Here is a 21,220-nt window from a genome sequence, read left to right as displayed (position 1 = left end):
GTGCCATACCATGTGTGGAAGTCAAGGGACAACTTTATGGAATCAGTTCTCTCCTTCCTTCCACCTTTATGAGGGTTCCAGTGGTTGAACTTGGTTCACCAGGTTTGTGCAACAGGTGTCTTCAACTACCGAACCATTCTGCCAGCACCAAAATGGAAATCTGTTTAGGGGAGCTATTATGCATGCAAATTAAGCTATAAAATAGTTTTCAAAACTAAGAGCAATTCAGATCAAATAGTTATGGAACATTTACTATGTACAATATAACTGCAATATTCAGCCTCAGGAGTACAGGAGAACAGTGGTATCATCTCCAATCTCTAAATTCTCACAATCTAGAAAACATAAAAAAAATAAAAACCTATATGACATTTAATGCATTTAGAAAGAAACAAACTGCTACATATTTTAAAAGGAAAGTCAGATTACTGAGTTAGAGAAAAATAAGAAAGGTTTCTTGAAAGACAAAACATTGAAAAGTGGAACTCAGACAACCCTAACTTCTGAATATGAAAATAAATTAAATTAAAAAATTTTCCTTTTTGTCAACAAGGTGCTTGACTGTTGGTTACTATGAACTATGAGGAAAATGGAATAAAAATCACACACACACACATTTGTTTAAAAGGAGACGGACAACAATAACAATAATGTTAAATTCCCATTTACCTCAAACTACCTTAAAATCTTATATTAAAGAACTTGAAAGACTAACAGAAAATACATTTGAAAAAACAGGCTTTAGAAACCACTTTTTTAAAAAAGCCCTTGTGAGCTCTGCCTCCACTGTCCATATTTCTGGTCTTTCATACTCCCATGAAAACAGCCCCGTAAGCTCTGCCTACAACATTCTAGCTTGGAGTTCTACATTCCTCCAGCAAATGATACACAGGTCTACAAAGCCTCCTATGACATTTATCACAGGAGCCCACTCCTTCATACCAATTTTTGTGTTGATTTATTCTCTCATTGTTCTGACAAAATAACCCAAAAGCAACTTAAGGAAGGTTTATTTTGGCTCACGGTTTGAGGATACATCCATTGAGAGAGGGAAACCTAATGTATCTAGTCACAGGGAAAAGAGAGATGAATATGGGCGCTCTGATGGCAGAAAATGTGTTTTCTATCAGCCTTTCAAGTTTCTTAGTATAAAACTGTAAAGCAGTCAAGAGACTCACAGAGGATGAGAGGATGGCCTTCCCTCCTCAGTTAATCTGGCAAACCTCTCATGAACAGAAATGGGTCCTCTAGGGGGACTCACAATCTAGTCAAACTGATGGTCAAGATCCCATGGCTTTAAGTTTTTAAAACCAACCCCTGAAAAGCTGAAAGCACAATCTTAGAACAAATCTGAATTCCAATGTCAACTGCAGCAAACATCAGACAACTTACTTAGAATTTTCAACTCCCTAATAGAAAAAAATAAAGATTATAAAGTTGTGCTGGGCACGGTGGTATATGCCTTTAATCGCTATATTTAGAGTCTCACCAGTACAGAACACTTATTTGCAGAGCAAAACTTCACTTAGGTTTGTCTGCATTTATTTCAGGTTAAGAGAAACACACTTTGGCCCTGAAACTAGAGCCAAATCTGACCCTGAGCAGAAAATCAACCAATTCCTGAGTACATGATCTAGCCAATCTGAGGTCAGGGACTGAAATCTGACCAATCCCTACCCTGGAAATCTTCTCCTTAGAGAAACTCCACCCCTAAGAAAGCTTATATAAACCCTGTGGATGTTCAGTTAGCTGCTGTTTTCTTTCACCCTGGCAGAGGCAGCCACTCTCCTGGATTCTTCTTCCCTTCCAATAAATCTCCTGAATGAGGTTTGGGTGAGACCTTCCTTCCCCAGAATGGAGCAGAGGAGAGAAGTAACAACTTTTCGCCAGAGCTAGAGCCTGAGCGATCAGAGCAGGGTTATAACACTTTTGCCCAGCTAAGAAAAGCCTAGTTGTTAAACACTGGAAGAAGCCCAACTGTAACAACTTCTCTGGGAAACCTCCCCTGCTGAAGCATAGCTATTACACTGAGGGAGCCTTTCCCTGGAGCAGGGCTATAAGCTGCTAAACTTACTGTGACCTATGGTATTCCTTGGCTCCCAATAGCCAGAATACGTTTCCATCAGAGCTGTAACACTCAGTATTCTTTGGCTCCTGAGTGCCAGAATACTTTTCCATCTGAGCTGCAATGCTTACAACAGTAGCAATAATTACCACTGTTATTTTGTAGTTTTTGTGTATGAAATCCATAACCATATTTTTCCTCTGCTTTCCCATCCAATGTTTGTCTGTTATATGCTGCATTGTAGACTGTCTTAAATTAGTGTGGAAAGTCATCCTTTGTTCACACTGCTAATGTCTTCTATTATTGAAAAATTATAAGGGTCAGAGGATTGGGAAAATGCTGTGAAATACTGTCTTGTGTACATGACACAGCTGATATACTCACAAATGCACAGAAGCTGTGGGTACCTGAATAAGGTCTGCACAAGATCACAATTCTAGCATGGATGGGGGAGCAGCTAATGGAAGCTGATAGCTGCTGAGGGAGTGAGAATCTTTCTTTGGTGTGTCGACCACTGGTAAACTGCCCAAGTTGTATATGGTCTTACACCCATATACATAGTTGGATTTAGCAGATTATTTAAAAAAATAATTGAAGATGGAGGTTTCTGTCCCACCAGGTCCTGCCACCCTTCAGTCCCAAATAAACACAGAGACACTATATTAATTATAAAGCTGATGGCCGATAGCTAGGGCTTCGTATTTGCTAGCTCTGTCTTAATTATTAACCCATTTCTATTAATTGAAGTATTTCCACATTGTCTTATCTTACCAGAGAAAGGTCCGGACCTGTTAATCCTTCCTCCACTACATGGCATCTCTTTTCCCGCCTCTCTGCCTCTCTCCCAGCATTCTCAACTCCTAGCCCCGCCTATCTTCCTGCCTCTCCTGGCCAACCACTGTTTTATTCATCAACCAATAAGAGAAACATATATATAGAAGAACATTCCCATCAAATAATAGGACAAGAAATTGGGTGGGACATGTGCTGGGGGGGGACTTGGGAGGAGTTAGAAAGGAAAACTATAAAATGCATGTGATTTTATTTCATAGTACACATGTATGAAATTCTTGAAGACTAAATTTTAAAACTTTTTTTTTTTTTGGTTTTTTGAGACAAGGTTTCTTTGTATTGTTTTGGAGGCTGTCCTGGAACTCGCTCTGTAGACCAAGCTGGCCTTGAACTCACAGAGACCCGCCTGCCTCTGCCTCCCGAGTGCTGAGATTACCACCGCCAGGCTAAATTTTAAAACTTAAAAAAAAAAGTTTATTGATATCTCCAAAAAGGAAAAAAAAAAAGGAAGATGGAGTCAAGTGGTGGTGGTACACACCTTTGATCCCACCCAGAATTATCATATATAAAATTAATGAATCAACATGTCTTAAATTATTAGTTTGTTATTTAATAAGCTATTAGTACTATTTGCTAAATTCTTAATAAGTGGAGATATGTATTTCCAGTTATAGAATACCTTTCATCCAATCAATTCTGGTAAGAAAAACTGCAGGAACTGTATGTAAAACAAAGAAACTAGAGAGATGGCTCAACAATTAAGAGTGCTCACTGCACTTGCCAAGACTGGACTTGAGTTCAATTCAGTTCACCCATATCTGGGAGCTCACAGACCTGGGGGATCTGTCACCCTTTTCTGACCTCCCAGGCAGCCCACATACACAAGTAATTAAAATAAATCTTTAAAACAAAAGAGACAAAGCAATTGGGGCTACGAATCATATTAGAGAAAAACAAAATGTAGAGGTAAGTCTGGTGTTTTCCACTACCTTTTCTGAAAGACCAACTGTGGGTAAGAGCTTCTGTAAGTCTAAGGCAGCTGCAGAGACAGAAATCAGAGTTCAGAGCTACTGAAACAGGCAGGATTTAGCGCTGTCGTTGTTAGGGTTTCCATTAGTTCATCAAAATACCAATACCAAAAAGCAAGTTGGGAAGGAAAGGGTTTATTCAGCTTACATTTCCACAGCACTGTTCATTATTGAAGGAAGTTTGGACAGGAACTCAAACTGGGCAGGATCCTGGATTCGGGAGCTAATACAGAGGCTATGGAGGGGAGCTAGCTGCTTACTAGCTTGCTCAGCCTGCTTTCTTATAGAACGCAGGACCACCAGCCCAGGGATGGAACCACCCTCATAGGCTGAGTCCTCTTCCATCAATCACTAATTAAGAAAATGCCTTACAGCTAGTTCTTATGGTGTCATTTTCTCAACTGAGTTTCCCTCCTTTACATAATTCTAGTTTTTAAGTGAAACATACATAAAATTAGTCAGCACAGGGTCCAACAAAAATCCAGAGAAAAAACAATCACAGAAAAATAACTTGACATCCAATATTGCTTCTGTCTTCAGAGTAATTTGGTAAATCCTGACCTGGGTAAGGCAAGAGGCCAAGAATTAAGAAAACTGTCTATCTTAGAGTATAAAAATAATAAATTAATTAAGTAAAAAAGCAGGATCTTCAGATTGACTAACAGAGAAAAAAATTAAGAGTCAAGATCTGCCAAAAAGAAAGGTCCTGGCAAATACCCCAGGATTCCATTTGATACCTCTGAATAGCAACACTTGAAGTAAATGGAAATTGGATTTAAACCAAGCCTTGAGAAACCTAAAACAAAGGCTCAAGCCATCTCAAGCCTGCAGATCAAGGTCACTTGCTTCTGCTTTTAACTACCGTCAAAAGAAAATTAAATCCTCTCTAATGAGCCGTATCAAGAGTATCTACCATTCCTCATGCACAAGTTTTGACATTCACTTTAAAAATTACTAAGAAAGGTAACAGAGAGGACAAATGACTAAAAGTTAAAAGAAAAAGCAGACAACAGAAAAACAAAAGCAAACAAAAAATACAAAAGGATCTAAACATTGCAATTACCAAGTATAGGCCTGAAAATAACTATGATTAGTATGTTTAGGAAAAGAAGTGAAAAATTTAACAGAGAATTGGAATCTATAAAAACAAACATAACAACAACAACAACAAAAAAGTGGGGCAGTGGTGTCGCACGCCTGTGCGCACGCCTTTAATCCCAGCACTCAGGAGGCAGAGGCAGGCGGATTTCTGTGAGTTCAAGACCAGCCTGGTCTACAAAGCTACACAGAGAAACCCTGTCTTGAAAAAACAAAAACAAAACAAACAAACAAAAAAAAAACCCACCCAAATAAAACAAACAAAAAACAACCCTGGAATTATAGAACTAAAAAATACACACTATATAATTAGCAATATAACAGATGCCTTTAGCAGTAGAATGAACTAGAAAACATATTTGTACAAAACAAACAGATGAAGCACTGAGGGAAAATGTAAAATGTTGGAAAGTACAGAAGCAGCATGAACAGCTAGGGATGCAGTTCAGCTGGTGGAGTGTTTGCCTGGGTTCACTCTCCAACACTGCTTAGAGCATAACAGTGACCCAAGTCTCTAAATTCAGCACCAGAGAACAGGATCAGAAACATGGGTCATTCTTGACTGCACAGTGAGTGGAGGCCAGCCTGGGACATCTAAGAACTTGGGGGATTTTGTTTGTTTAAAAAAATGAAAACAGCATGAGACACACTGAACTCAAGGAATGACTTAACACAGAGATGTCTACAGTACAAAAGAAATTTGCAAGTAAAGCTGAAACAACATTAGAAGAGGTAGTATAAACTTGGCAAAAGACAAATATCAGTCTTAAACATAAAGTAAACACACAGGTATATTATTAAAACAAAATAAAAACATGGTTTCTTTAACCCAAACAATGGACTAAGAAAACAATAGAGTGATATACTTGAAAGAATGAAAGAAAATTACTTTGAACCAGGCAAGCCAGGTGGTGTTGACACATACTTTTAGTCCCAGCACTAGGGAGGCAGAGGCGGGTAGATCTCTGAGTTGAAGGCCAGCCTGGTCTACACAGCGAGTTACAGGGCAGCCAAGACTGTTATACAGAGAAACCCTATCTCAAAAAAAAAAAAAAGAACAAAACAATAACAACATAAAATAATTAAAAGCTGTCTATTAAGAAAATTCCAGATGGAAGCATGGTAACAGGAAAGAAATGAAAAAGTGCTACAAAGAAGAAACATGGGGTAAAATTAAGTAACCATGGATTATTTCAGGTAACAATGAAATCACAAGAAAGAATATATGGAATAATTGGAATGAAAGGGCTGTAAAGCACAGGAAAAAAAACAAACAGTAAATTGTGTGCAAAAATGGTGGCAGCAATTCCTCATATTCTTTATCTGTAACTCCTTACAATGTGGCTTTGCTATTCCTCTAATCAAGAAATGGAATCTACCCCGACTCCTTGAGAATTTTGGATTGGTCATATTGATTTGATATGGCCAATGTAACATGAGAAAATATGATATAGCTGAGACTTGAAATGCATTTCAAAAACAGGATTTGTTCTCACTGGCTACTTACAGAACTCAAACCACCAAGCAAATGAAGTAGCCTGTTGGAAGACCCATAGAGAAAGAAAAAATATTTCTTTACATGTACACTAGTCAAAAAATCTATCAAACAACAAACATATGAGTTTTATTTTATTTCATCTGGACTCAATCAAACTAGCAGCAAATCAGAGATCAGCACATTCACAGCAAATGCTAGACCACCAATTATGAACTTCCACCAATTATGAACTAGCAGCCACTAAGCTTTAATGCAACAAAAGCTATAGAACCTAAGTGTACTTACTGTGCTTAAATGTAGACCAGTGATCGCCAAGCAGGGCTAACTATGCTCCCTTATAGGCATCTGTTGCTATAGTCTGGATTTCACATGTTTTTCAAAGGTCTATGTGTTAAAAGCTTGTTCCGATTTTTTTTATTTGATATTTTGGAACTCAGTGTCTAGTACATGCTAGGCAAATGCTCTACAACTGAAGTTATGAGACTTTTAGAGGTGAGACCTAATGAGAAATCTTCTGATCACTTAAGTGGATGGGACACGAGCTCCTTCCTGCTCCTCTTTTGTTTACTGCCCAGTCAGCAAACAGGTGTGGCACCATACACAACCATACCTGTGACATCACTGCCTCATGTAACAGCCAATACCGTGCATGGCTGAGGGGTTACCTAGATTAGCCACCTGAGGTGGGAAGAGTCACTCTGAATGCATGGGAACCAAAGAGGAAAGCTAGCTGAGATGAGCACTCAGTTTTCTACTTCCTGACTGGAGATACTCAGTGACCAGGTGACACAAGCTCCTGCTGCCGTGACTTCTCCACCGGGATGGGCATGTCCTCAAACTGTGGACCAAAGTAAACCCTTTCTCCTTTAAACTGCTTTTGTTGGGTATTTTGACATAATTATGGAAGTAATTAGAAAGGTAACACACAGAACCTGGAATCAGAAGCAGGTCACTGCCGCACTAAGTCTGATCCTATGGCTCTTGTATGGGAAGAGTTTGGAACTATTGTCTGAAAGCCTTTGAATACCGTAAGTAGAGCTTAACATGCCATTTGGTAAGACCTTGGGAAGATAAGAATGCTCAGAGAGAAATAAATAACTAAATAAATGATAAAAATAAAAAAGGAATGCACAGAGAAACAGACAGTAGCAACCAAGCTCAGGAAGTTTCAGAAGAGAAGAACTGACCCATTCATGTGACACTCTGAAAAACCTTGATGCATTTTCTCATTTTCTGAAAACTTGAATTTTAAAGTATTGAACTAATTTCATTGGCAGAAGACATTTCATGGCAGCATAGCATTAGGCTACGGCATGGTTAGTGCTCACTGCTCTTGTTCAGACCTACGATGAGAGAACACAAGAAAAATGAGAAATTTGGTGAAGAAAGTTTTAGGAAGCAATTTGCAGATAAGAAGAATGCATACAACAAAGTGTGCTGGCTAGTTTCATGTCAACTATACTCAAGCTAGAGTCACCTAAGAGTGACTGACAACCAGGCTGGTCTCAAACTCACTATATAGAAGTGGGTGACCACGTGCTGGAATTATAGACCTAAGGGAAAAACAAATAGCCTACAAACTTTTTCTTAGTATTTACTGACCCACAAAGTTTCTGCTGAGAACTCAGCCCAGTTCCAATCACTGGCACTTTAAGGAATCAAGCAAAGGACAGAAGACTATCATAGGGTATTTGGGGAAGAAAACTTGCACCTCCATAATTAATTTTGACTGTCAACTTAATTAGATGGAGAAACACCTAAAACATTAGCAAAGAATGCTTCTACGTATGTCTGTGAGAGCATTCTAGAGATGACTGACACACACAGCAGCAACTAAGGAGAAAAAAAACCCTGCCCTCAATACAGGTGGCACTTCTAACAGGCTGGTGGGTGGGGCGGCAAGATGGAACAAAAGGTGGAAGGAAGCCAGGCAGTGTGTGCAAACTCCACTCTTCCTGAGTGAATGAATGGTCTACTGCTGCTGCCCTTGCCTGGACAGCCAATTCCTTAGCTCTTCAATACAGACTCACACCAGTAACTGCAGTGTAGCATCAACTCTAATTGGTCTTAATGAATAAAAACCAAGAAACAGATATTGGGGTGAAAGCTAAAGATCAGAGAAGTAAAGCAGCCAGCCACTAGAGAGTTCTCACTTCTACCAATGCTCAGACAGAAAGGGTGATCCTGTCCTCAGACTACCATCTCCAGACTGCACTGCTCTCTACCAAACCTCAGACTGCCCGAGACTGCACTGTCTACTCCTGCCTTACACTCCTCTCTAGTGCTGGGATTAAAGTCCTGGGACCCCAAGTGCTGAGATCACCTTTGTGTAAGCTGTTTCTTTTTTAGACTGGATCAATTTCCTGTAGCTCAGGAATTAAGAGAGATCCTCTGTCTCCTGAGTGCTGAGATTAAAGGTGTGTACCACCACCGCCTAGCCTCTATGACTAACTAGTGTGTCTGCCAGGATTAAAGGTGTGTACTACCACTGCCTGGCCTCTATAGATGTGGCTAGCTTTGCATTCTGATCTTCAGGCAAGTCGATTTGTTATATGATAAAATATCCCCACACTGCAGGGGACTGTCAAGCCTCCAGCCTCGATTTTAGCTTGCATCACTGATCCCCCTTGCTCTTACTTCCTACTTCTTGGACTGAGAAGCTTCCTGGATTCTGTCTTCCTAAGCATGCACACAGCCACTGTTGAACTGACTAGACGGGCTTCAACTGTGCAAGACGATCTAATAAATTTCTTTTATAAATCATATATGTATGATTATACATATTTGAATTTTATTCCTCTTGAGAGTCCTAATAACTTTAAACAAGAACTCAAAAATTTTTAAACACTCATCCTTTTCACTTATTATATATTTCCCCTGTTTTTTAAAAATAAACTTTAGTTTATTTTTTAATTAAAAAATATTTTTGATATTATAGATACATCACTTCCCTGTTCCCTTTCCTCACACTCCTCCCATGCAACAACCCCTTGGCTCACTCTCAAATGTATGACCTTTTTGTTGTATATACACACATATGTTAATGTGTGTGTGTGTGTGTGTGTGTGTGTGTACGTGTATGTATTCCTAAATACAACCTGCTCAGTATGTAGTATGTATACCGTTGCTTGTATGATCTCAAGACCCTGGGTATTGGATAACCAATTGAGGGCTCTTCCCTGAGAAAGACAATATATTATTCCCAGTCTCAGTGTCCCTAGTTACCTATGACTCTTTGTCTAAATCTGAGGCCCCAAGCTTTCCCATTTTGGGGATTTGTTTGTTTGCTAGTTTGGTTTTTCAAGACAAGGTTTCTATATGTAGTACTCCACATGTACTGTGGCACTTGTGCATCCCTACACACACACACACACACACACACACACACACACACACACACACACATTTTTAAAATACAAACTGTGACAAATCATGTCCCCGAAAGATGGTAAGGGCAGCTGATTCCTTATGAAATGTTCTTAGAATGTGATGCTGATAATCCTTTCTTCATGGGGTGTGGTTTATGTCCACTTCCCAATTCTCCTAACCTACACAGACTTTTATAACTTCTCAAAAGACAGAATGAAGTAATACTATGTGACTTCCAAGCTAAGTCAAGCAAATCATGTGCCTTCACCCTCCTCTCTTGGGATGTTCTTTCTTGAATCTAGTAACCATGCTGCAAGAAAGCCAAGCAGTCACAAGGAGAAGTATAGTGTAGGTGTTCTGGCTAGACGCCCAGGCTGAGGACTCAGCCAAGTCAGCATTCACCAGCAGTCGCAGGAGCAAGCAAGCATTCAAATGAATCCAGTTCTTAGCCACTGAGTCACACGCCTAGCAATTCCACTTCATACCATGTTAATGAAGACAAGCAAACCCGTCAAGAATCTTAATCAAATTGCAGATATGTAAGCAAAACAAACATGCCTGCCAGGTGTGGCGAAGCACACCTTTTATCCCAGCACTCAAGAGGCAGAGGCAAGCGAAGTGCTGTGAGTCTAAGGCCAGCATGGACTCCATAGTGAGTTGTAGGCTAGCTAGGGCTACAGAGTAAGACCCTATCTCAAAATAAAATAGATGATTGATACATAGATAGATAGATTTTTTTCAAAAGCTACTAAATTGAAATTAATTTGTAATGAACTCATAAACTTCATAAACACATTTGAAAGTGCAAAAAAGAAACAAAATTGCCCTAAGTTTTACCACTAATATCTTTCTTTTCTTTCTTTTTTCTTTTTTGGCTATGAGACAGGGTTTCTCTGTGGCTTTGGAGGCTGACCTGGAACTTGCTCTATAGACCTAATTGGTCTTGAACTCAGAGATTAGCCTGTCTCTACCTCCTGAGTGCTGGGATTAAAGGTGTGTGCTTCACCACAGCCCAGTCTTTAAAAATCTTGACAAATATTTTATAATACAAAAAGTATTATTATCCACTAAGATTTGGATGCTTTGTTTTTACTAAGAAAAAAGGTTAAAAATGTAAAGACAGTTAACTAGCTAATCAGTCTAACAAAAACAGAAGAGTGCTGGAGAGATGGCCCCACCTCTGAGAGCACCAGCTGCTCTTCTAGACCCAGGTATTATTCCCAGCACCCACATGGCAGTTCCCAATAATCTGTAACTCCAGTTTCAGGGGATCCATTGCATTCTTCCAGCTTCCTCAGGCACCAGGCATTCACATGGTACACAGACATACACACAGCAAAACAACCACACACATAAACCAGAATTTAGAAAAAACAGGAAGGAAGGACTTTCCAGCAGTTAAGAACCCGAGTTTCTTGCAGGGCGGTGGTGGCGCACGCCTTTAATCCCAGCACTCGGGAGGCAGAGGTAGGTGGATCTCTGTGAGTTAGAGGCCAGGCTGGACCGACAGCCTCCAAAACAATACAGAGAAACCCTGTCTCGTAAAAACAAACAAACAAACAAAAAAACCAACAACAACAACAAAAAGAACCCGAGTTTCCATTCCCCACTGTCTTTCGCCTACCTGTCTTAAGAAGAGTTCTGAGGACTGGCCCACCAGTATTCCAGTCTGAGGCTGTGTATCAAGATCTTGGGTGCCACTGGCAGTCTCCCCTGGAAAATGTTCGTTAGGCTCCGAAATCTGAAAACTGCAAGGAAAGGAAATTCTAAATATAGGTAGCTATTTTCAATTTCAATCCCGTATAATTTACCTCCATAAATTGAAAAGGCAGCTGGCAATACGGCTTAGTGGAAAAAGTACAAGCCTGGTGTGTTAAGAGAAGCTTCCCCAACACTGGTGACTGTTTTTAATCCCTAGAACCCACAACAGAACCAGAAAAACCAATTCTCCACAACACATGCATACTGTGGCATGCATCTCTATCACCAGTGCTCGCGTGCATGCGTGCGTGCATGCGTGTGTGTAGGTTGAAAGAAAACAGTCTCTTAAGGTACACAGAAACAAGTTTCACTAAAAATGTACATCTGGATACTGTAGATTCAAGTTCAAGCTTCACTTTTTTCTTCTTTAAGGTTGCCTCCCTATGAACCCAGGCCAGGCTAAAACTTATAAGTACTAGGATTACAGGTGTGCCTATCTTACCAAGCCCCATCTCTACTTTCTTTTTCTTTTCTTTCTTTTTTCTTTTTTTTTCCCTAAAGACAGGGTTTCTCTGTGGCTTTGGAGGCTGTCCTGGAACTAGCTCTTGTAGACCAGGCTGGTCTAGAACTCACAGAGATCTGCCTGTCTCTGCCTCTCAAGTGCTGGGATTAAAGGCGTGAGCTGCCACAGCCACAGCAGCCACCGCCACCGCCACCACCACCGCCACCACCCAGCCCCATCTCTACTTTCTTACGAGCTATTACTGATGCTGATTAAGTCATGGATTTTCTCTGCCTGATTCTTTATAGCACAAATTCTCATGCGGTGGAAGCTGAGGAGATAGGATTTGGGGGGTTTGGGTCTAGACTCAGTTGTCATTCTACGCTGTTTTAAGAGTCTAGATACACTCCTAGGTGCAGAAGATTAAATTAGCAATTTCTAAAATCCAGAAATACACCTAAAGAGGAGACAGATATGACAATATGTGTAAAGTTATCAACTGTGCTTAATATGAGACTGCCTTTCCTAGTTTTCCAGGTTAAATTCTTTCATTATAGTATGACAGACAACATAATAGGTTTCTTGTTTGTTTGGTTTGTTTGTTTATTTAATGTTGTGACAGAGCCAAAACAGCTATAAACCTCCGTTGCTGGGATTATAGGCATGAGATACCATACCCAGATACTGGGAGATAGCCAGTTTGGACTTCATAGTATACTCCAAGCCCGCCTGAGCTACAGAGTTAGAACCTGTCTCAAAATACCAAGTGATACATGCCTATAATCCTAGCACAATGGAGATGGACGCAGGAGAATCAGGAGTTCAAAGTCATCCTCAACTCTGCAGTGAATTCAAAGCCAGCCTAGGTTATATGAAACCTTGTCTCAAGACAAAACAACAACAAAAAAAAAGCTATGATTTCTGTCTTTGAGTCTCTACTGCTGTGATCAAACACCAAGACCAAAAAGCAACTTGGAGAGGAAAGGTTTTTCTTATCTTTCAGCTTGTAGTCTACCATCTAGGGAAGTTGGGGCAGGAACTCAAGGCAGGAACCTGGAGATAGGAACTGAAGCAAGGAACACTACTTACTGGCTTGCTTCCCATAGCTTGCTTGGCCTTGTGTCTTATACCATGAAGGACCACTGGCCTAGGGGTGGTACCACCTGTAGTGGTCTAGACCTCCCATATCAATCATTAAGGAAGAAAATCAACTGTGCACAGGCTTGCCTACAGGCCAACCTAGTGGGGAGAGTTTCTGAACTGAGGTTCTCTATTCTCAAACAACTTGGGTCTGTTTCAAGTTGACAAAATACTAGCTGGTAAAGAATCTGAAAGTAAACATTCTTAAGGCTTTTATCCAACAGTAATTTTTAGTGTGCACTCTAATTAGCCACATATTTCATATTGGAATCAAAATATGCCTGATTTAAGAATCAATACAAATTCACCATAAATGATATAATGGTGTTGTTTCTAACTAAAAAGTATGGCAGCAGCTAACATTTATTGGGTACTAGTTGACAGATTCTCCTAGACAATTTATATGCATTAAGTCATTTAATTCTGATGGCTCATTTGCAACTAGGAAAACTGGGGTACAATAAGTTTAGAAACTCCAAGATCACAAAACTACTAAACAGTGGAGCTGAGACCATTTTTATTTTATTATTTTTTCTAGATGTTCTTTTTTTTTTCTAATGATAGTGGGTTGGTGGGGAGGATCTGGGAGGAGTTGGAGATGGGGAAATTGTAATCAACATATTGTATGAAAAAATCTATTTTCAATAAAAATGGTTGTTTGATCTTTTAAAAAAATAATAAAAATAAAACATCAGAATACCTGACTGTAAAGTCTTTTTTTTTCTTTAAACTAATTTTGTTTATAAAACTCAGATTTTTAGCTGGGCATTGGTGGTGCACACCTTTAATCCCAGCACTTGAGAGGCAGAGGCAGGCAGATCTCTCTGTGAGTTCCAGGCCAGCCTGGTCTACAGAGCGAATTCCAGGACAGCCTCTAAAACAATACAGAGAAACCCTGTCTCAAAACCTCCCCCCAAAAGAAAACAAACTCAGATTTTTGCTGGGCAGTGGTAGGGCATGCCTTTGATCCCAGCATTTGGAAGGCAGAGACAGGCGGATCTCTGTGAACTCAAGGCTAGCCTGGTCTACTGAGCTAGTTCTAGGACAGCCTCCAAAGGTACAGAGAAACCCTGTCTCGAAAAACCAAAAGGGGAAAAAAAAACTCAGAACAAAGATATTTTTATTATATGGTTTAAACATAAATATACAGTGCCCTCAAAGACCTTTTAATGTGGCATTGCAACACTAAACTGACACACAAAGTAATCCAGTTTTACTTATCTAGCATGTACATGTATAAAGCTCTGGGTTCAATTCCCAGCACTGCAAAATATTACTGATGATGATGTTGGGTTCTTTGTAATTTTCTTCCTTTCTTTTGCCACTCCCCACCCCTTTTAGATACTAAGAACTGAATCTAGGGCCTATCAATGAGCTGCATCCCAGCGTCTTTTATTACTTTCAGTTTGGGGAGTACATAGGAAGGACATACGGCCTTAAAGGAAAAATGAAGTAGAGTTAAAAGCTGACTAGCATTAGCAACTTGCTTTGCACAGCCATCTACTCTTATATAATGTTATTTATTAAAAAAAAAAAAGAATAACAACAGCTGAATCTCATTCCACTACCAAAACAACTTTGGAATTTATTTGCAAATTAGTTTTAGACAACAATGTGTTTCAGTTCATTTCTTCAATGGCCTAATTCTTGAACAGACTGTAATGTTTCTGATACTTTACTTTCAATTTTAATGATTGTATTATAAAAGGGACAAAATATAGTAATAAGCACAGAGAAATGACAATAGTTATGACAATTGCTTTTCAGATATATAAGAAACCACAGTACTAGTTAGAATTTGATCAAACTTTTTATTTTGCTTTTTAAATTTATTTTTATTTTTAAATTTAAATTTAAATTAGAAAACAAGGTTGCTTCACATGTTAATTCCAGGTCCCTCTCCTTTTCCCTCCCCTCCTCCTACACCATCCCACCAACCCCTCCAATATCCCCACATTTCCCCAGGGAGGCTGAGGCCCTCCATGGAGGTGTCCATAGTCTGTCATTTCATCCAGGGCAGGGCCTAGACCCTCCCCTGAGAGTCTAGGGTGAGAGTGCATCTCTCATTGTTGGATGGGTGCCCAAAGTCCATGTGTATGCCCAGGATAAATACTACCCAAGGCTCAATAGATTACCTAGGTCTCCTCACTGACACCCACCCACACTCAGGGGGCCTTGAGAATTTGATCAAACTTAACACCAAAAGTAGACATTTAGAGTTCTAGGATAAATCTCACATTCTTCTAAGACATTTTCCTTCTGCTTCTGTAACAGCAAAATAAATGAAGTCTCTTTACTGTCTTGGAACTAGCTATCTAAACACTAGTTAAGTAGACAGAACTTATGGGTGAAAGCTAGGCATACTGAAACATGGCTGTAATCCCAGGGCATGGGCAACTCAAGGACTAAAAACTTGAGGCCAGCCTCCGAGTGAATCCCTGTCTCAAACACACACGTTCACATGCATGACCATGCATACACATGCAAATACACAGATACACGTGTGCATGATCTATTTGACATTTTAGGATCAGAATAGGCTAGGGGTTTTAAGTAAAAGAAAATATGAACGCGGATTACTCCTAAAGTGTCAGGGCCAGTGGTGATGATGAATTACCTTCAATCCCAGCACTTGGGAAGCAGCAAAGGGTCTCTTGAGTTCGAGCAGCCTGGTCTACAAAGTGAGTTCCAGGACAGCCAGGGCTGTTATATGGGAAACCGTGTCTCAAAAAACAAAAATATCATACAGGAAAAATATCTAAATTTCTAAAATCACAATTAGAAACACTGTGTGATGGCTAGTTTTAATCAACTTGTCACAATCTAGAGTCACCTGGGAGGATAGTTTCAGTGATAAACAGTTTAGATTAGGTTGGCCTGAGATCAAGTCTATGAGGGATTTTCTTAATTAGGTTAATAGATGTGGGAAGACCCACCTTAAATGTGGTTGGTACCATTTCATGGGCTGGGCCCTGGACTAAATGAAAAGGAGACAGTCAGCAGAACCCTGGCAACCATGCATGCAGTTCATTTTGTTTCATGCTTGAATGTGGATGTGACCAGCTGTTTTAATTTCTGAAGCCTTGGCTTCCCTTGCTATGATGGGCTGTACCTGGAATTGTGAGCTGAGACAAACCCTTTAAGTTATTTTGTTTTTTGTGGGGGGGGTGTTGGTCAGGTTATTTTATCATAGCAACAGAAATTAAACTGGAAATACTGACATACTGGCAATGTGAACTCACCGGACATAACTAGAGATTGTTGGCTCAAAGATTCGGCTTGCCAAAATTTCCCCTATATTAAAAAGCTCACTCTCCACTGTAACATTTTACACTACCCCCAAGACTAAGAGTCTTTCATTGGCTGAGCAGTGGTGGCACATGCATTTGATCCCAGCAGTAGGGAGGCAGAGGCATGCAGATCTCTGTGAGTTCAAGGACAGTCTGCTCTACAGAGCGAGTTCTGGGACAGTCAGGACTACACAAGGAGAAACCCTGTCTCGAAAAACCAAGAGTCCTGGTACTCATGAACCTGAGCCAGCAAGACCACCAGTCTAAAGCCTACATGGGCAGTCTAGATAGTGAGGCCTTATTTCTAAAACACAGCAACAAAGACTCTCTAAAACTCTCGAAAAGTGAACAAGAGTGCTTACACTCTAGGTAGGTCCATTCTAGAAATAGCTCAGAGAAGAGGAACCTTAACCTAAGAGTTAAATTTTATTCAGATCTGAGTGATAATTTTAACAGGTATCAGATTCAGTGAGAGACCCTGTGTAAATAAATAAAGTGGAAAGACTCCTGGTATCATATCAACCTCTGACCTCCACATATGTACACTCATGAACCCATACACACACACACACACACACACACACACACGCACACACACAAAACAAAGGATCTTTAGCTAAGATTGCATAGACCTTACAGTTTTTTTCCTTAAAAAAATCATAAATTTCCTAGTCCAGGAACTTCATTCGTTTTCAAAAGGAAAACAGAACCAGTCAAACTCTGTAGAGGGTCTGGAGAAATGACTCAGTCAGTAAAGTGCCCTTAGGAGGTCAGAATTCAGATCCTAAGCATCCACAGTGGTGTGTCAGGTCTCTGTAAGCTCAGTGGGGGAGGGGGGACAGCAATCAGTGTGCTCTAGGTTCTACAAAAGATCCTGTCTGGAAAAAAAAAAAAGATTCCTGACGCTGACCTCTGGTATCCAAATACACATGCACCTGCACACACATGTGCACACATACACATACTAAAAAATTTTTTGTAAAGAGAACAAAGTAGACACTAGATGATTCCCTCAACTCAACTTAAATGTGTGTATGTCTAGAATCTGTACAAACAAATGTATTGACATGGTATGTTTAATGTCTTCAAAATGAAAAGTGCCTTCAATTCTTGACAAAAGGAAAAGAAAAATAACACATACAGGAGACAGATGAAGTCAGAGCACTTGTCCACCACCTGTGAAAGTGGAGGGGGAGAGAAGAACACAAAGATTATATGCAATTAAGATTTAGAGACTAGAAATGGACAGAACAACTGATACCACAGAAAAACCAATTCAAATACCCACTTCAAGAGCCTTTAATTAAGACAAATACAAATAATAAGAACAAACATCTCCATCCCACATCCTACTAAAATTATCCAGGAATAAGGAAGTAAGAGCTCTATTGTTTAGAGATCAGTAAAAAGCAAACCAACTTGTGTAAGTACAAAGGTTTTTATATTGAAAAATGGATACCACAGGCTGGGATGCATCATATTTGATAAGAGTGCTTGCCTAGCACACAAGTCACTCTGGGTTCAATCCCCAGCACCACATAAACACCTGGTATGTATGTGAGGCAGTAAATGGCTCCTGTAATCTCAGCCATCTGTAGGGGTAAAGATAGTAGGGGTGTGGTGGTACACACTTTTAATCCCTGCACTCAGGAGGCAGAGGTAGGTGGTTCCAGGTTGAATTTGAGGCCAGCCTGGTCTACAGAGTGAGTTCCAGGAGAGCCAGGGCTACACAGAGAAACCCTGTCTTGGAAAGAAAAAAAATAGATTGGAGACTCAGAAGTTCAAGGTTTATCCTTGACTACACAAGTGAGATAGAGACCACCCTGGAATACATGAGACCCTCTTTCAAAAATTCAAATAGGGTTAGACATTATGGCTTAGCAGGTAAAGGTGTTTGTTGCCAAGCTGACAACCTGAGTTTGATCCCCAGAACCTAAATGATGGAAAGAAAGCAACTTCTGCAAACTGTCCTTTGACCTCCACAAGTGTGTCCAACAACGAGGAAGGACAATTCCAGTTAGCACTGAGAATCTGTCTCAAAAAGAAGAGGGCTGGGCAAGTATAAGGTCCAGAGTTTGAGCCCCAGAACCCAAGTGAAAAACAAACAAACAAAAAACTGGTCTAGGGCCCTATGCTTGTAATCCCAGTGCTGGGGAGGAGTCATCAGGAAGATCACTAGAGTTTTCTGGCCTACTCTACTTGGTGAGTACCTGAGGAATGCCAAACACACACACATATACACCATGGAAACAATGCTATCTTGCTGCTTGCAGCCTCAAAGAATGGTGTGACTCTGCTATTATCCTAACTACTTAAGGCATATCTCAGGAATTCACTTCTCCAAATAAAGGGAGATACTTATGAGCTAAATCCAAATATAATCCTAGCTGAAACTCCACTGGGCCCAAGAACTTCAAGTTTCTAGGCATGGGAGCAGTGCCCCAGCTTAACTAGGCATGAATTTCCTGGGATGCTGTCCTCTAAAACCTATGCAGCAAAAGAATGCCAACTCAACACATTCTCTCTCCAAAGAACATCAGGACATCTATCTTCAACTGGTAAAATCTACTGTGAAATCTTTAAAAAGAAATTATTTAGACCACAAGCATTAAAGAGAGGAGTCACGGGAAAAAAAAAACCACGATGAATAATGATTTACAACTTGTTTTACTCTCTGAGTAAAGAAGTCAGTCAAAAAAATGTATAATTCAACATAATGTAATGGTGTACACCTGCAATCCCAGCATTTCAGAATGAAAGCAAGGCAAGAAGGTCACAAGCCTGGGGATAGCCTAGTACTATATAAACAGTTCTTGTCTCCAAAAAAAATTTTTTAATTCTTGTCTATGTGCACCTGAAGACATAACAAAATTATGTAATAGCAGCCAAATAAGAAAAAAAATCCACCTTTAGAAGAATGAATTGAAGTAGTTAGACAACACAACTCTCTGAAAAAATGAACTACAGTTATATATATCAAAATAGGTTTAAAACCATGTTTTGAAAGTCTCATGTGTCCCAAGATGTCCTCAAATTTTCTATGTAGCCAAAGATGACCCTGTACTACTGATCCTCCTGCCTCTTCCTTTTGAGTGCTAGGATTATAGGTCTTACTACTATACCCACTGTAAGCAGTGTTGGGGATTCACCCAGAGTTTCAAGCATACTAGGCAAGCATTCTCCCAGTAGAGCTACACCTCCAGCCCAATGCAGTTGAATCTTAAAACAAAGCAAACAAAAATATGAGTATATATAATATGGTTCCATATTATAATTTTAAAAGCAGTAAAACTAGAGGCTGGAGAGACAGCTCAGCATTCACAAGTATAAACTGTTCTTGCAGAGGGCCCATGTCCAGTTCCTAACACCAACATCTGAGGGTGCACAACCAAGGATCTTCTGGCCTCCAGTCACCTGACTCCAGTGCCCAGGGATATATACAGACACAGATACACTTACACTTAAACATAAATCTTTTTTTAAACAAAATTAAATATTACAATTCTGAAATAAAAGGAAGGGGTTGATGAACAAAAATCAGAGTACAATTCTGAATAGTTTCCCCTCTAGTGGTTAAGTTACATGGAAATTAGGAGAAATATAACAGCTTTACTGGCACTGTTGTTTCTTAAGCTGAGCAACAAATAGGTTCATAGAGAGTATGAAGTTTTATTATACACTTCATTATCTCAAGGTTATGTCCTATTTTTATCAACACAGTAAATACTTTAAAACAAGAAGAAAAAAAGAGAAGTGGAACAGAAGGAGAAAAGGGGACAGTCACCTACTGATGCAAGAGAACCTCTTCTTTCTTTCTCAAAAGGTAACCTGGACTGCCCTATGACTATGAAAACACTGTTTAGTACATGTTTCTCCTACCAAAGCCATAAAGCAGAAATACTATACAAGCAGAAAATCCACCTACCTTCAGCTTTCTTAAGTTTTATTTATTTATTCATTTATTTATTTTGGTTTTTTGAGACAGGGTTTCTCTGTGTAGCCCTGGCTGTCCTGGAACTCACTCTGTAGACCAGGATGGCTTCAAACTCAAAGATCCACCTGCCTCTGACTCCTGAATGCTGGAATTAAAGGCATGTGCCACCACCACTTGGCTGAAGTTTTATTTTTACTTGTATTGTGCATGCCTCTGTGTGGGTATGTGAGTATTGAGTACAGGTGCCCAAAAAAGCCAGAGGCATGGAATGTCCCTGGAGCTGGAGTTACTTGTGGCTGTCAGCTACTTGACATGGTGCTGGGAACTAAACTTGGATCCTCTGCAAAAGCAGTATATGCTCTTAACTGCTAAGCAATCTCTCCATCCCCCATCCTCAACTTTTAAAAATTAACATAAAGTACAGTGGCATGCACCTGTGGTCCCCAGGAACTTACTACAGAGGCTGCATCAGGAGCCCTGAAAATCATGAACTTGGGAAACATGATGATATCTCACTGCAAAACAATGATCTAATGCCTAATATCATATATCTCCACCTTAATAATTTTAATATGTAAGAGCTCAAGTACAGCCATCCAGTGCTTGTATTATTAAGGAAATAAACACTTGTACTTATATATCAAATTGCCATGAATATGATAGCTAAAACTGAAGAGTAAGACAAAAGAGTTGAATGGGACAATCAGAGCAAGGCCACTGAGAGTAAGATTTCCTAAAAAGCAAACAATTCTTGTAAAGCCCTGAACAAAACTACGATTTGTCCTCAGTTTACTCAGTAGTTG

At 39.8% G+C, this 21,220-nt stretch overlaps 1 protein-coding gene across 7 annotated transcripts in view; it reads right to left on the bottom strand.

Moving 5' to 3' along the window:
* Nucleotides 1-21,220, bottom strand: part of Numb (NUMB endocytic adaptor protein) — a 108,331-nt gene that overhangs the window by 67,159 nt on the left and 19,952 nt on the right. For all 7 annotated transcript variants that reach the window (XM_013115391.3, XM_005072697.4, XM_013115394.3 and 4 more), the window contains exon 2: nucleotides 11,475-11,598. The gene's annotated coding sequence lies outside the window, so the exon portion shown is untranslated. The remainder of the gene's footprint in view (nucleotides 1-11,474; nucleotides 11,599-21,220) is intronic.

This window comes from Mesocricetus auratus, unplaced genomic scaffold (genome assembly GCF_017639785.1).
Source record: "Mesocricetus auratus isolate SY011 unplaced genomic scaffold, BCM_Maur_2.0 Super-Scaffold_15014, whole genome shotgun sequence".
Classification (NCBI taxonomy): domain Eukaryota; kingdom Metazoa; phylum Chordata; class Mammalia; order Rodentia; family Cricetidae; genus Mesocricetus; species Mesocricetus auratus.
This window is presented reverse-complemented; position numbering and strand designations above follow the sequence as displayed.